The sequence below is a fragment of the Aotus nancymaae genome, unplaced genomic scaffold, assembly GCF_030222135.1.
Source record: "Aotus nancymaae isolate 86718 unplaced genomic scaffold, 86718_ANA_hifiasm-v0.15.2.pri h1tg000040l, whole genome shotgun sequence".
NCBI lineage: Eukaryota > Metazoa > Chordata > Mammalia > Primates > Aotidae > Aotus > Aotus nancymaae.
In genome coordinates, this window is record NW_026988454.1 from 101770396 (window position 1) to 101788390 (window position 17995).

Below are 17995 nucleotides of genomic sequence, written 5' to 3' on the forward strand. Positions count from 1 at the left end.
ATAGGAAATGTAGGAATGTATAGAATTCTTACAATAGGAAAATGTAAAGTCTTGGATTGATGATGCACAGAAATCACCAACAAGCGAGTCTGATATTTGGCATACATGTGCAAGCAAGTCCTGAAGATTTCTAAACATATTTGGAGAGGGATATTCTATGATGGTTTATAATTCCTGCAGTTAAGAGAGAGTGTTCTCAGCCCCTGAAACTTAGTAACTGCATCTTAGGTCAGATTCCTTGGAAACAGTCTGTGCCATGGAGATTTGCATGCACAAAGTTTATTACAGAATGCTCTTAGGAACAAGACTTGGAAGGCAGTGAGGGAAACAGGACTGAAGAGAGGCAGAAGTTGAATTGCAAAGTAGTTGCGGCAGAGGCCTCAGCTGTCCATAAGGGGAGTCTGGACGTGAGATGTTCATATTTTCCTGAATGTAGTCAAGAGGACCAGGCCTTTGCGTCCCCTTTCATCCCAGAGGCCTCTAGGCAGCACATCACAAAGTATTCACTGTTACTGATTGAGGCTGATAGATGCAATCAGCACTTACCTCTTGAAGAAGCCTGAGACACTTGAATTTGACTTACACCTAAGCAAGCCAATGTTGCTTTCAGATAAACTAGCCATGTATCCCCACATCTGCTATTGCCCTGCCATAGTAACCAGGGAGCTAAATTCCCTGTGTTCATGACTGGTTCTACCGTTTCTTATGAGGAGCGAGCCAAAGAAACAGTGACTCTTCCAAAGAACAACTAAATACTAATCACACCAAAACCACAAAATGCTAATTGTATAAATGTGCTTCAGCATGAACACACGTAACTCCAAATAATGCTACTCACTGATATATTATTAGAACATAGAGCACAACCCAAATACAGTATACCTGAGTATAGAGCAAAAGAAGGAATCTTTATAGAGTATTCTGCTTCAAAATGAAGGCACAGGACACGTAAAAGGCAGAATCCTGCAAGTGGGGAAGTGAGGAAGCAAAGCACTCTTTGTATAACTGCAAAGGATCTTACCTGTTTCTTTTTTGAAACATAAAGATAATAACACTCATTTTCTGCTATATAGACTTCTGTGAATTTCATATGTATGAAAGTGCTTTAAAAAACATCAAGTATCCCTCAAATGAAAGTATTATTGTTATGGTTTGTCACACACATACACCTATTTCCTCTATTGCTGCTGTAGGACTAGAAAAAAGGCTCGCTATTTATTTTATAGCATCTTATTACAAACACTTCATAATTAGGCAGTTAGCAGAGTGACTAATCCACTATCCTCTGGTGCAAATGTCTTTGAAGGTTCTTGCTTGTTAGGCTTGTCTCCTTTGCAGTTTCATAAACGAGAAAGCGATAGTCCTGGTGCCATCAGAGGCCAAGCTCTGGCAGGGTCATGGAGTGGACAAATGCCTCTTCTTGTCTGTACTACAGTAAGCATATCTGTTTCCATATTATCAGGGAAGAAAACTGTCCAGATGATTGTGAGGTGGATATGTAAGTGTCTGTTAAGTTTTGAGTCTGTTATAGTTAAAGGATATGCTGAAAACTTCACCTGCATTAATCTCATTTAGTCATTTCTTCAGGTCCATTAATAGTTATGTAATATATATTTATTTTGCACTTATATGACAGTCACTATGATAAATATTTTTACACACTCACTTATTCTTTATAACATTTTTAAGGATTAATTTATGATACTCATTTAAGAAGTGAGAAAACTGGGACTTAAAGAGATTAAGTAATTTATCTAAAGTCAGGCAACTATAAGCAACTGAAACAGGGTTCCTAGGCTATTTTACTCTAGAGTCCTTGTATTTAACAATGCTATACAACCCATTCCTGAAATATTCTTTAAATGAGGTCATTCTCAAAGCAAATCATCAATAGGAAACTTCCCCTATCTCCATCATTTATCATTTTATGAACAAATCATGTGTCTTATAATCAAGCTTTTTTCTCAGCCCATTACATCTTTATCCTCCTCTAACACCCAAGTTTCATGGGCTTCCCACTCATTGAAGCCATAATCTCTACTGTCCTAAACACAGTCCCACATTTCCCACCACATGCATCATAGTTAATGCTACAATTCCTTCCCTAAATATTCTGTTTTATCCTATGAAATTGTACACTACGCTTTCTGCAAGACAATCACTCTCTAAAAGCTAGCTTAGACTGCTTCCAGCACATACTGAACTCCTTTGTTCTCAATTCCCAGCATGCTCGTGTCTTGTGAAGGATTTTTCTATTAATCTTTTGTTATCTCAACTCCAAAATCAAACAATAAATGGTGCAAGATCTCTTCCTTTTGTCACATGTAAACTACTATAAGAACGCTAGGAATAAAGTATGTATTAGAGCTAATCCCCAGGACCACACGTGAAACAATCAACACAATATAAACAAGTATAAGAGGGTTGAAATGTTACAGTCAGAAGAAAATCAATTATATAGACTTCACCACAGAAATCTTACTAAACGGGATTAGTTAAGTATGTAAAGGCCATGGAAATTTAGCTTTTTAGAGAGATTTGCAGTAGGTTTGCCATATGCAAATATACAAATAATAAAATGTTCATAAAGAAATAAGAAAATTGACTTAAACCTAATGGGAACTCCAAAAGTTATGTGTCAAAAAAAGGAATGACATTAACACAGGGCCTTCGGGTTAAATGGAGAGTCTGTTGATTCTTTTTTCTTAAAGAAAATGTCCAGATTATATTAATGATAACATAGCTATCACTAATTAAGCTCTTACTATTTTCTAAGCATATTTCTTAGTCTTCACCTGTAGTTAATTATTTACACCTGTATTTAATTATTTACACCTGTATTTAATTATTTATAATATTCAACCAGTGAGTTACTATTATACTTATTTTAAAGACGAGGACAATGAGGCATATAAGGCCTCAGGACGCTGAAAAATCACACAGAAGTTGTCAAAGTCAAGAAATTTGAATCCAGAGTCTAACTCTAATCACTACTCAATATTGCACAGCAATAAATGAAGTTAAAATGTCTTATACTTCACATTTCATGAAAATCTTAATATTCAAAATTCTCTTTTTAATTCTAAAATAAGCTTTATAAAATTAGTGAACATAACAATTTTGAAAACTCAACTATAATAAGACTTAAAAACGTACAAAATCTAAAACTTTTATTTTCTATTTTCACTTATACAACTGCCATTTTTCTATTAGAAATTTCACACTAAAATTTAGCACAAGTTTTATTCTACTCATGATAATATATTGCAAGAAACATGGAATTAGCATACCATTTATAAATTCAGGAAATTCAAAAAGGGGTAGAAGAAATTATTTTCACTTAGCCCACAAAATGCATATGATACATTTAAATGTATTTTAAAGATGTTTATAAGTCATTATATGATGCTATACTTATCACAAACCAAAAATTTTAACATATTTGCTATTATGAGAAAAGCCATATATTAGTCTGTGCTCACATTGCTATGAAGACACCTGATACTGGGTAATTTAAAAATAAAAGACGTTTAATTGACTCACAGTTTGGCACGGCGGGAGAAGGCCTCAGGAAACTTAAAATCATGGCAGAAGGAACCGCTTGGCAGGGCGACTGGAGAGAGAATGAGTGCAAGCAGGGAAATGCCCGACGCTTATAAAACCATCAGACCTCGCGAGATTCACTCATTATCAGAGAACAACATGGGAGAAACCGCCTCCATGATTCAATTACCTCCACCTGGTCCTCTGGTCCTGCCCTTGACACCTGGGGATTATTACAATTCAAGATGAGATTTGAGACACGGAGCCAAACCATATCAAGCCATAACATTCTATTACTTAAAATTCATTAGACTATAATTGGTAGGTACTGTTTAAATATATTTTTTCATCTTAGAAAATTACGTGGATCAATTACAGTTCTATTGTAGACACATGTTTTTAATTCCATAAATCCAGCAAAGTTCAGCACATTCCCCTTCTATCTAATACGAGGAAGTATGTTACACTAAAATGAGTATTTATTTCTAATTAAAAGATTGACACAAATTGATATGCTATTTTTCAGATTTTTCTCAACCAAGATTACTGACCATTGTTTGAGAGAACAGTTGCTTTAAAATATCACATATGATTGTTCAAAAGTATGTCTAAGTGCTTAATTAAAGCATTTTCATTGCTGGGTTTTCATTCCTAGGCTCGGGAATAAGAGGAGTGATTTTTTTTTTTTTATTACATGACTCTAACTGATCCACTGAGAAGACAGCAAATTTTATTTCTAATGTATTATTTTAATGGTCCAAAATAATTAAGTGTTCTCACAAAATATATATTTACTTTTTTCTACAATATTTAAATGTAAGATTGAAAAGTTACATTACCAGTAAGTTCAATCCCCTCATTTTTCTGCTGAAGAAACTTCATGCCTGAGAAGAAAGGAGACTTGCGTGGATCCACATGACTCAAGGCAAAAATGGGAAAGCTAGAACTAGATGCACAATTGGCACTCTTTCCCCTCCTCCTATCTTTTATATTGATTATTATAGGTGACACGCTGCTACCTTTATCTTTCCCCTCTCTGTGACCTATGTTTTACTTCCTATTATACATAAAGAAAAGAGCTATCAGTTGTTTATTATGCTGGGCTCACAGAACACTTGACTCTTTTTCTTTGTGAGAGGATCACAAACAGTCCAAAACAAATAACTCCTCTTTTTCAAACCTGACCTTGAAGACTTCTATTTATAAGAATAGTCATGTTCATTTCTCTGGTCATCATAAGTGAAAATTAGTGATCTTGAGTAACACAAAATCACAGAATCTTATTTTTTAAAAACTATGGGCAAGTCTGTATTCTCATCACTAATGCATATGGGATTTATCTAAAACCTTAATTTTATCTAAAATCTTATTAAGACTTTAAAGCTTGATAGCATCAACTAAATTTTAACAATAATGGGAAATTGCTATTCCAGAAAGCATCCCATTTCATTCCACATTTATAGACTCTGTGCATGTTAGGGACTTGTTTACATTAAGAAAATGTATTTTTCCCTGCAATTTTATGTGCATTCATCCTCTACCTGTTCTTTTAAGAAAAAAAGAAAGAACACACATAACCATAAATTTATCTTCTGCTTTTTACTTTACTGCCCTTAACTATTTCCTAATCATGAAATATAAACTCTGGGCAGGCAGGACTAGTGTTTTTAATTACTGTTTCTCCACAGCACTTAATTTATTGCTAGTATACAGTATGTGTTCAAAGGAAATTTCTCAAATGAATTAAGCAAAGTTTTCTTATCTTCCCTGTGTTTTTTCTGTAAACAAAATACTCCCAGCTCCTAACCCATTTTCAACAACATGATTTGGGAAATCCTCACCATCCTAACTATTCCCTACATTCTTAATTCAATGTATCAGCCACCAGATAATCTGTCAGAGACAATGGAATTCAGTATTCCCCTTATAACATGAAGATGCATAACAAAAGTGAGATTATAATATGCTCAAAGAAGAATGAATTTGCTTTTCTCAATTTTCAGATCATTCAGATTGTGATTTTAGACAGCCGAGTGTCTGTTTCACATAAACTGCCTGAAATTACTTAAGTTGCTTAGTCATACTACCAGATTTTACCACTCTCCTAATAGGTAAACATCCTCAGGAGATTTAACATATTAAGCAAAGTTCTCAATCATTCACAGCTTGTGGTCAATTTCTTCCATCAGATAAAATTTTCTCCTAACCCCTAGCTGTGAGAGACCTTGCTGAAGGAATGAAAGTTTACAGATGGAGTAGATGATTTTCTAACTTGTGGCACTGCCCAGAAAGTCAAGTTTGAGCACAGGCCCCAGTCAAGGAGCCAGGATATATAAAAGTACTAGGAAATGAAGAAAGGAAAGAGCCAGGGTGAGAGTTAAACACAGTGAGGGCATTTAGGATAACACTGAAACAAATTTTCTCCCTATTCATGTATTTTCAGTATAAATGATTCAGTACATTTTAATTGGGAGTCTACTATGAGTCAGGTACTTTAAGACCCTATCGTTACAGAGGATAATGGAAAAATGTGTTTCTGACATTATGAAATTTTAGCACACTAACATAAATATAAGAAACAAGTAAACAAGTATATAGTTAGTCATTTTGAAAAATGTTTCAGGTAAAATAGAATGCAGAGATACAGCATAATGGCAGGAGGGTGGGAGGGATTCAATAAAGAGTCAGGAGAGAAAGCCAAAGAGGGGATGATCAGAGACACGTGGATGAGAAGAAGCCTGTCATTTGAAGAATGAAGCAGTGTATGTGGATGTGGATATGGATATAAATATGCCTCTGTTAAAGAAAGAAGTCAGGGTGAATAATGACTGCTATAGTACATGTTTTAAAAAGTGTTACCAAATCTGAAAAGTGACTGTGACTTTCTTTCCCCTAATAAGATGTCAGAAACTCACTGCCTACATGGATTCAGGAAAGCAGCCTCCTTGCAAAGCCATTGTCTGTCTGTGCTCAAATTGTCTATCTGGAGAGTGTGCTGGCTCTGTAAGGAGTTGAATTTCCACCCACCTGGGTGCAATGGAACAGGCTGCTGCACATGAACCCCATTTTTATGACTATTTTATAACCTCATTTCTATCTACCTTCAGATAAACTAGAATATCTGTCTCTTATTTCTGCAACATCAATGTTCTTAGTATTTGAGTCAATCAAATGGTAGCCTGTCTAGTTTCTCAGCCAAGTGTCTCCTCAGACTTTGCCTGGACATACTCCTAGGACATATTTGAGAGGTCACAAGTTGGGCTAATACAAGCTACGTACAGAGATATCTTTTCCAAAAGTCTGTAAAACACACCCACCTCTATCTGCCTCTGAGGCTCCAGAGACCACTTATCTGGGCTTAAACACCTTTAGTTTCATATGCTTTTCAAAGTGGTACCTAAATTCAATCCAGTGGGAAAGAATTGAACATCTATGATGTGGTCAGTACTCTGCTGGATTCTATGGAGAAGAGAAAAGTTAATCACAAAAAATATAAAAAATACTGACTCATACTTTAAGCATGTTAAAGTATGCCTCAGCATCTGGTGAAATATTCTCATCTCTGCAACTTCTTTTGCAATGCAAACAAAAAAGGTGAAAAGATGGATGAATAGAGGGATACATAAGTGATAGTGCAAAGATAGCAAAATGATAATCAAATACAGCACAATGTTAATTGTAGGTAGGTACAGGACTGTTTACACTGTGAAATCCCTTTAATTTGTCTGAATGTTTAAAATGTTTGATACTAAAATATTGGGGAAAAAAACAACTGATCACTGTTTATGTGAATCTTACCATTCAGGTAAATACTCACATAAAATAACTACTACACTGTGAAGTACCGATTGTAAGTGCTAGGGGAATTCAGAGAGAAATCAACATAAATTGACACATGAGGAAGTAGGGCCACTTGAGATTTGAAGATGGTACAGGATTTTCAAAGATAAAGTGGGAGAAAAAGAGCATTTCAAGTGGGAGAAACAACATGAGCAAACATCTAGAAGGGAGAACGGAGTGGCAGTTCTACAGGAGAACAGGAACAACTGAACGGGGTTGAGAATAGTCAGAATAACTGGAAAACCTAGTGAAACTATGTATCACAGGTCCTGGTGGTAGGAAAAAACCATGGTCCCTTCTTTTAAGAAGTTGATAATATTTGATATCAATAAGAGGAGATAAAAACCAGATTTATAAACAGAGTGGTCATATAGTCATATAAAAATGAACAAAGAAAGTGACTAGATGAACATGGGCACTTAAGAATACTTCAGACCTGCAGGTAATCATTAATCTGATGATGTAAAACAGTTAGATGAAAAAAATTTGAGCTTCCCTTTATCACCATGATTTTATTGTACTAAAGAAGTGAGGCAGCATGTTTGTACTGGGGCCATTTGAATCCCTCCTTTCTCAAGACAAAGGTTTCTACCACGTTAGCTTTTCCTAGGCCAGCTCAGGCCACAGCACAGATGATTGTAACAGGGCACTGCCATTTTCCTCCATCAAGCAGAAAGCCATGCGGAACCAAAGTCACAATGGAAACAACTGAATGGAAAGATATGGAGTAGCTCAAGGATCAAAGTAAATTCTCAAGGACCACGTTCAGAAAGCACAGAAACTGGGGTGTGTCCCTGGGATCCAGGTCATTCTCTACAGGGATACATTCCAACAGTTCTCATTACCACTTAAAATTCAAAATCAAGACCAGGCGCGGTGGCTTACACCTGTAATCCCAGCACTTTGGGAGGCCGAGATGAGCGGATCACCTGAGGTCAGAAGTCCAAGACCAGCCTGGCTAACATGGCGAAACTTTGTTTCTACTAAAAATACAAAAATTAGGCGATGTGGTGGCATGCATCTGTAATCCCAGCTACTTGGGAGGCTGAGGCAGGAGAATCACTTGAACCTCGGAGGAGGAGATTGCAGTGAGCCAAGATTGCACCACTGTACTCCAGGCTAAGCAACAGAGTGAGACTCTGTCTCTAGATTACTTACTTAATTAATTACATAAAATTCAAAATCAAAGGAGCGAACATATGAGGAGACCAGCCTCTGTTGCAGCCCACCTCTGGGCCAGAGAAGGACAGTCACCTAAGTGATAGTCCCCACGAAGACGGTATTCAGTAGGGACATGTAGTTTTTCCAAGCAAGTGACTTCACCTTCTGAGACACACCTGAAAGGGGAATAATAGCAGTATCCATCTGATAGAATTATGCAAGGACCAACTGAGATAAAAATAATAGAAGGAAACTCTTTTGGTGCTTATTATGTGACAAACACTCTTCTGAATATTTTGAAAATACTAAGTCACCTAATTCTATAAACAGCTCTTTGAGATGTATGTGATTAGACTTTGCAACTCATATTTTAAAATTTAACTCAAAATTAACATGAAACAATTCCTGTTCTGTGAGGCATTTTTAAGCCTGAGTTCTGAATGCCCATCAAGTATATCTCTCTAAAAGCATCCACTTGAAAATTTGAGCCTGTTTATTCGTTTCTCATTTTTGTAGATTCTGGCACATTTACTCTTTTCCCTACTGCATGTTGATAGAATCAGTTTTTGTGTTTCTGTTGTTTTGCATTGATGATGATCCCATTTGTTTCTCTCTCTTCGCTTGCAGACCATCTTTAATAACAACCTCTGGTCTCCTAAGTGGAATGATTGAATTATTACTTCTCCTCACCAATATAATTTATAACATAATTACCACAATTTTATCTTGTTTTTTTTTTTAAACCTAGTGACACACTTTAAAATTAGAGATGGAAATTGAAACACATCTTTACCTAGGGAAAAAGGTGCCTAATTTTAATACTCAGTTAATTTCAAATATAGAATAATGAGAGGGGAAAAAAGCCTTGGTGCCCCATGTTACCGTTAACACTCAGCACAGCATATTGTGAATAAAGTGAATTTGCAGTGACTGGCAAGCTAAGCCTGACCTCTGCTCTACAACCCTCAAAGGGGATAGAGAATGTAAAGCTAGGCCTGACCTCTGTCCTACAGCCTTCAAAGAGAATGGAAAATGTATCGAGTCACAGAAATTATGACCTACTGACAGACTCTACCTCATTTCTAGGGGAGGATGTGGAGGTAGTAAATATGGAAACAATTTTTCAGGCAAAGAAATATTCTGATGGTAAGAAATATAAACCATAATCAGATGTGACTGTCAGTGTGTGATGTGCTGACTGTCTGGATGAAGTTTATTAAGAGAAAAGGCAGCACTTACAATTCAGTTGTCTCCTTGTTTTTAAAGACACCTAAGAAGCTTTTGAAAATACCACTCCCCTACCAGGAGACTGTTTCTCCCTCAGCAAAAAGAAAGGAAATAAATTCTATTGTGTTTATGTTTGAAAAAAAATAATAAAGCTTGAGCCTCCTTTCAGTTGAAATTCATGCTTCAGAATTAAGTTAAGATGTAGAGGATGATAGGCACCAGCCAGCATGTGTCCTCCCGGCTCACTGAAAGATTCTCATAAAGATGGTCCTTTTCATCCTCTGGTGAATCCAAATAGATGGAGAGATGGAAAGAGAGAGAGAGAGAAACAGACAGATAAATCAGTAGATAGATATGGACAGGAGACATTTCACATGTTCTTCCCCTTAGATGCCTTTTTGTACTCTAGGTCTGAAATCTATCCCTTCAAGTTGTCACTGCTTACTGTGAGGCAGGCAAGATTCAGGTCTGATCTCAAACCTCAAGAAGCTAATGTTCTCAACTATATTAAAAATCTCTAAAATATATTACATATATATGTTATATATGTAAAATACATTTGTAATAAATTTAAATATAGTACATATGCAATCATATGTAAATATATGTAATATATTTATTATATATAAAATATATATTATATATTTCATACATAAAAGATATATATAGTATGTATTATATGTTTCATATATAAAATATATGATATATATGTATTACATGGTACATATATGGATATATACACATATATCTATATACACATACATGTATAATATTACACATTGCATAATATTTAACTGTTGTTAATAACTTGTTTTACCCAAACATTAAAAAATGGAGTTACTCTGAGGGTAAAATCGGGGAATAATAGCAGTATTCTCCCTCAATAAAAATGTTTGTCAATACACCTGAAGTATTTACATTCACCTTTTTAAATTATTTCTGAAAAAGCTTTTCATTATTAAAAAAAAAAAAGTAAAAATTAGGCAGAGTTTTCATTATCAGATGGCAGCTGGATTACTATAACTTGGCTTTTGGAATTTTTTAGTCCATTTAAAAATTAGTTTCAAGTGCCTGTAGCCAAAGGATGTGCACACAGTCATGGAGACAACTCACTCTGACCCCAATAGCTGGTGGCTGAAAATAATGGTTGTTCTATGAATGGCCTGTGTGCTCACAGAGAAAGATGGCCGAGTAAGGGGTGTTCTTTTCCACTGGATTGATTACAATGAGATAATCCTTTTTCTGCCAAAGATTATCTCAATGTTCTATATACAATGTTCTACATACAGCTAATTCCTAAGTGAATTACTAAATTTAGTCTTAACCACTGCATTCCACATTTTTCAAGAGTTACATCTGTCATTTTGTTTGTGATATCTACTATTTGATCTAAACCGTTCACTTCTGCCTTTCATTTTCTTGTTCATCTGGAAGCTAAATCAGCAAAACAGCTTGGCATAGTAAATCATATGTTCTCACCATGGAGGTCTATCATATTTTTTTAAAGCAAAAAAAAAAATCACTCAAAATATTCTATTATCAATAGTAAAAAAGAAGTGAATTTTTCCCCTGAAAGGAACAGAAAGAATGTTAAGCACTCTAAAAGATGTGTGGGGAATGTTGAAGACCAAAGGGCAAATACATTTTCATAACTACATTAAGTAACAAATGGAGCTGCACAGAATTATTCAGCTAAAATTCAAGCTGAGTTAAACACCAGGGTACAGCCACTCACCTTACATGAGTGCTTTACCTTATAAGCGAACTTATGTTCCACCTGAAGTGTTCTCGGCTCTCTGCCATTTTGATTTTAGCCTTCATCACATTTTAACCAGAAAGTCTTTGCTCTGAATCATCTTGAGGTAATACTGATGGGCAGAAAGCCAGTAATGAAAGGGCTGTAGCAAATCTACATGTGAACAAAAGCAGATAAATAACAATCATTTAATCAGTGATCAATGCTCTCTACTAATTAATGGAATTATTTTGAAACAAACTTTCCATTCAATGTAGGACCTATAACAGCATAAAAGGAAGACAGAAAATAGGTGTTTTCTAATGAACTGCTGTAAAAAGGAAGTGACCTTTTTTCTGAAAAGACCCCTGAACATGTTTGGAATCCTATACTCAAAAGATATAGGAATATGACATATTCACATGCACAAGGATTCACAAACAAAGCTAAAAGAACATGTGCCTCAATAGCATAAGTAATGAAACTCCTCAGGTCCAGGAGTTGCAGGGGAAGGTTTTCATAAAAAGTTCCTCAAGTTATGTGTGGAGTTTAAATTAACAATGAACAAGAAGTTTACTTAGTATATTTCTTTTTAAGGGGAACAATAATGGTGATATATTAAATTAGTGTGTTTTCATTTCGTCTTTAAATCTGTTTTAATCAACCATATCCAAAGCTGAGGCTTCTTAACCAGGAAGTTACCACACAGAACAAAGCATCTTAGCTTTGACCTCCAAATGACTTCCTGTATCTGCAGCGAAACAGTCTTAGAGAGTATGTTTGGAGTAGATCAATGAAGTGATTGCCAGGATCTTTTTCCCTATACCCTCAAGGACCTACCCACACCTTGAGAAAAGGAGGTGATTCTATAGAATTATCCAAAAAGAAATGAGGAACTAGAAAGTAATGGGCATGTTTGTGGCAGAACCTCTAGGTGTTCAAGAGGACTCTAACTTTGAACTCAGCATTAGCTCCAACATGGTACATGGGTGATGGCACAAAAGTAATGGTGGAAAGTGGCTAAAGAGTGGTAATCAAGCAGTGGTCCTGGTTTCTCATGTCCTGCTTGTGACACACAAGCAACCTAGATGTCCCCACGCTCTTCAGCAAAGCATTCAATAAATATTCTGTCGCTATGAACATTCCAGAATAATGCATACCTATATATGGAGTACTGAGCCTTGTTGTGGTGCATTTCATATTGTACATGAAAGCTGTACCAACTGTACTCCTGCCAGCAGTGCCCACTTTCCCACCAGCACTAAATATTTTCAGTCTTTTATAAAATTGACAAAATATTAGGTAGAAATGGTATTTTATCACTAGTTTAAAAAATGTTTATTCAATACCTATTCCCTAGGCATAGGTCATAAAACTTTATGGGGCCCAATGTAAATAAAAACAACGTTCTTAAATATCATACTTACTGTTTCTCCAGCAGTATTCCAAAATTTTCACCCATATTAACATTTAATCGTCTTGACAACCCTATAAGAAAAATACACCTATCATCTCCTTTTTACAGAAGAGGAAGCTGAGCACAGAGATATTAAATAACTTGTCCAAGGTTACTCAGCTAACTAGAATTCAAACTCAAACAATCTGGCCCCAGAACCTGCACCCTCTGTTATTATGGAAGCAATTTTCTAATAGTATATGACATGAGGAAAGTGGAGTGGAAGTCCTTAAAGATGGTGGATGTGGAGACAAAGGCAAGTGTTATTGACTAGAAGCAAGTCTGCCGAGACAAGCCTAAACGTTCATGGTAGACTCATGATCTTTGGATCAGGAAGAGTCTTTTAAGTGTCCAGTGAACAAAAAGATATAGAAAATTACAAAGTCCTGGGAGGAAAAGCAAAAAGCCATTACATTGAACTCAGGTCGTATAAAGATTGTAGTTTCCATTCAGTCACAAGAAATGAATCTGGAGAGCTAAAGAGGGAAGTGTGTGCACTAAATGGACAAAGAGCTTCCTTCCTGGGGCACGGCCTGGGATATTCATGGAAGGCCTGTTGTTTGCAGTCTTCTGAACACTGCAGAGAAACGTGCACTTCCTATTTATATAAGCATTTAATAGAGATTGTCCTGACTCTACCATGAAAAGTAACCCCCAAGTCAAGTACTTTTGGAATAGAGCAGAGCATGCTTATTCCCCATTTTCCAGTCGCTAGCTAAAGATTTCCCTAAAGTGGTTTACAAAATAATTAAGTCCTGTTACTAATGGAGAAGCAAGGCATTGCATGCACATTTAGGTAAAGATTCTAAAGAATCAGAAGAAACTTTAATAATCATGGAATTAATTATTATTTCCTGATCCTGACCAGTACTCCAAATTAATCCTACAAATGACTCCAAATCCAGTCCATCAGTAACCAAAAAAAATGATCTGCTGCCTTGTAATTCTTCCTTTTTGAAGTGTAAAGAAATTTATACTCTCATTCATCATTCATATGTTATCTTGTGTGTTCATGAACTTTCTAAAGGAAAGAGATTTTTCTAACAGCTTTTTACCTTTTCTCACTTACACTGGTATTTTAGAAACTTAAAGAGAACTGTGAAGAGGAGAGTGGGTTAGTTTCAAATGCATGAAAAGCAAAGGCAGGTAACACATGAAGAGAGTGAAAAGAACCTAAAATACTTTGAACATTAAAAAAAAGAGTATATTTACTTTAGATTCCAGCTGAGATACAGACCCATATTTGTTTTCTTTCTGCCTCAGATATCAACTTGCAGCTAGAACTATTAAGATCTCCAATTAACATGTGGACAGCAAAAATTTCAAAATAAGGAAAATGAAAAAGAGGCAAAGGCAGTTTTATTCCTAGTCAGTATTTTCTCTCACAGTTTCTCCAATTTCCATCCCACATAGGGAAATTGGTATGTACTGAAGATAGTTATTGCCTTCTGAACATGTAAGAGCTTTGACACAAAAGGAACTTTGGGGCTTTATGATTTATTGCTTTATCATTTTTAGTGCCATCTCTGTTCATCCTCAAATCCAGGGCAGGCTACAGGACATATTAAAAGGGCAACATTTTCCGGATTCCCTTTTTAAAGGGCAAAGCACTTACCATTTTCTACGTAGAAAGCACTTATCTTTTGGCTCAGTGTTTTCAGTGAGCAGCATTGAAGGCAGCGTTTTAGACCTCTTTAATACCAGAAAATTTATTTTTCCCGTACTCAACCAACTTTTAAAGTTTTATGTACCATGATTCTTATTTTCCTGAAAACTAACTATTTTAGTCTACTTTAGTTCTACTTTTAAGGCAATTGTGTTTTTTCACACACACTATACACACCACACACACACACACACGTACAAATCCATGATGGAACTGCCTCCAAACTGCAGGGGTCCATGGGACCCTTTCTGTCAGAATCAGCAGAGTCTATCACTCATGGTCTAAAGAGGCAAAGCCCCACTACCACCTCCACCCCAAAAGGACAGAAATCTTAAGGGTATAGGTCATCTACCCATGCATTTAGTAAGTGACCAGGATTAAACTTAAAATGTAACTAAATACCTTCTCTTGAGTCTATTCTAATTTTCAAAACTTTTTTCTTTACCATGAACCAAAATCTGATTGCACATTTTGAAATGAATACCATAGGTTGTATTTGTTTCCCCCTTAGGATAGCGCCCTTAATTATTCTTTTTCATGGGCAGTTGTAAAGCTCAGCTACAGCTTTCTAGGAGCTCCAGGATAAGGAGCTGACAAACACTTCTAAAGAGCCAGATAATGAATATTTCAGGCCTTGCAGGCCATAGAGTCTATGCCAAACTACTCCACTTTGCCACCGCAGCTCTAGAGCCGCCATAGACGATATGGAAACAAATGGATATGGCTGTGCTCCCACAAAATTTTGAGTGTGCTGGATTTGACTCTTTGTCCTTAGTTTTTGAGTCATGAGTCTAGGATATAAACTAATACTTTTTATCTTAGTTGTGCACCACATTAAAATTTCCAAAACCAATTTTAAATGTCAGAAAATAAAATCGAATTAACATTTGAAAATCAGTAGGCGTATGTCCCAAATAATACCAAATTTGTATTTCTACCTAAATGTTTACATAGACCAGTTTTTAACAGCTCATTAACTTTTTCAAGATGGACAATTTTCAGAAACAATGAGTTATTGAATACACATAATTAAATGGAAGTACATTCCAACTACAATTGCAGATAACGCTTAAGTAATTTTTGTCTGATTATCACCCCCCGCTCCATAGCATTAAAAGTAACTCTGAAGCATCTTCCATATATCACCATATTACCACAAGCACAAAAGACAGAAATAAAGATTTGGTGCCAAAATGTTTGCTGGAATTAAAAATAGTAGGTTCAAACTTCTAATTTACACAGTATGGAAATGAAGAGATAAGAGTTATTTTAAAAGGATACCTCTACAAAAAAAATTCAGTTTACCGAAAACATTTTCTCAGTTCTAACTTGGAACTGATTAAGTTACTGCTAATTAAGAAAAATTAACTTTGCAAGTTCTATCTTACCATATGGACACATTGCCATTCAAGAATTTATTCTTTCCATCTATTTTAGTCCCAGTGCTATGAGGTTATCTTTCTAAGAACAAATTTAAGTATGCAACACGGCAATCAAAGATTTAGAAATAATCCCTATATTATTAGCATTAAACTTTAATTCTGCACATCAAAATTCTTAAAATTATTGATAATACCAAAATAATAAAATATGTACAAATAAAAGAAAAAGGAGATTATTAGACTTTTCTAAAAATTGTGGAGAATCTCAAAATAATAAAATGGGTAGCTTTCTTTTTACCTTGTCACCTAAATTCCTGCCTCTCAATGAAGCCACACATTCAGTTTATAAACAAATTTCGTGGAAACATTTTTTTTTTTTGCCATTAAAACAATGGCAACCTTATATTCCCATCTAAATAAATTTTGAAACTGCAAAACATATTTTTATTCCAGTTAGTAACCAGTTTATCTGCAAAATTTCAGACTCTAAAACCCAAAATGTAGAATTACTCATAAATTTAAAACTTTAATTTGGAAAAAGATTCCTCTTTTATTTCTCCCTCTAAGATGCTTATTGAAGTCAAATTTCCCAAATTCACTCCTGCTGTATCATTTCTAATATTTTTCAGATGTATTCCCTTGCTTTGCAATACTTTGCCTCAGAAATTTTACTCTCCTTTAAGCAGTTGAGTTAGATTCCTGTCCAAAAGAGTCTGGTTTTCTTCTTTAGTAACTATCACAATAATACTTACCTAAATAATTCTTATCTAAAGTAAAAATTCAATCTGTCTGAATGAATCATCTGTTAAGAAATTTATTCTGTGTAGACTAAAGTATCTGACATATTGATTTCTACATTTGTCAGGTACTTAAAAATTAGAAGAGGCCAGGCACGGTGGCTCATGCCTGTAATCCCGGCACTTTGAGAGGCCAAGATGGGCAGATCACTTGAGGTCAGGAGTTTGAGACCAGCCTAGCCAACATGGCAAAATCCCGTTTCTACTAAAAATACCAAAATTAGCCGGACACGGTGGTAGGCGCCTGTGGTCCCAGCTACTCAGGAGGGCAAGGCTGAAGAATCACTTGAACCTGGGAGGCAGAGGTTGCAGTGAGCCTCATTCCTTCTATCTTGTTTGAAAATAGCAATTCCGCAGAAGAATTCTATGTGCCACTGCACTCCAGCCTGGGTGACAGAGTGAGACTCCGCCTCAAAGAAAAGAAAAGAAAAGAAGGTAGAATAAAGTAAATAAACCACTAAAAAATGTTCTACTCTGTGAAGATATTCTCATAAAGAAGAATTAGTCTCATATCACTTAATAAAAATGGAGGAAAAAAGAAATTGCCCATGACATTTTTATGCACGTAACATTTTTTGAGTTAATTTTATAAAACCTAACTGTACATCCTAATATTGCACAACTAAGTACTGGATTTTTGATAGTCAATGAGGAATGTGAATATTAAAAGTGACAAAACCTCAGCATTAAAAGATAATATTTTTATTTTAATTTATTATTTTAAGACAGGTAAAATTATATTATTTATCATGTACAACACGATGTTTTGAAGTACACATACATTGTGAAATTGTTAAAATATAGCTAATTAACACATATATTACCTCACACAGTTATCATTTTCATGGTAAGAATATTTAATATGAAGTCTCTTAGCATTTTTCAAGAATATGATATATCATCAACTGTAGTCATGCTGTGAAATAGACCTCCTGAACAGATTCGTTGTCTTTTAACCAACATCTCCGCAATCCACATCCCTGCTTAATCTCCAGCCCCAACCACCCCAGCCTCTGGCAACCACCATTCTACTCTTTATTTTTATAAAATAAATTGAACTTGATTAATATTGCATAGAGAGATCTTAAACTACCACTAATCAGAAACAGTTTGATCTAAAATAAATTTTAGTTCATTTTGGATGTTTACTCAATTTTATTCAGATAAATTGAAACTTTACCCAGTGCC

The 17995-nt window shown here is 35.4% G+C and overlaps 1 protein-coding gene and 1 long non-coding RNA gene across 4 annotated transcripts in view; one reads left to right on the forward strand and one right to left on the reverse strand.

Annotated features, from left to right (window-relative positions):
• The window catches only part of LOC105723026 (uncharacterized), a 277237-nt gene extending 264243 nt beyond the window's left edge, over positions 1–12994 (reverse strand). The window contains exons 1-5 of one of the 3 annotated variants that reach the window (XR_001108725.3): positions 12934–12994; positions 11525–11680; positions 9784–10052; positions 4383–4427; positions 3544–3766 (exon numbers count right to left, since the gene is read on the reverse strand). This is a non-coding gene — a long non-coding RNA (uncharacterized LOC105723026). Of the gene's footprint in view, positions 1–3543; positions 3767–4382; positions 4428–9783; positions 10053–11506; positions 11681–12933 lie in introns of all 3 variants that reach the window. The other 2 variants (XR_010336706.1, XR_010336707.1) reach the window with 2 other exon arrangements.
• The window catches only part of EYS (eyes shut homolog), a 2025572-nt gene that overhangs the window by 1657888 nt on the left and 349689 nt on the right, over positions 1–17995 (forward strand).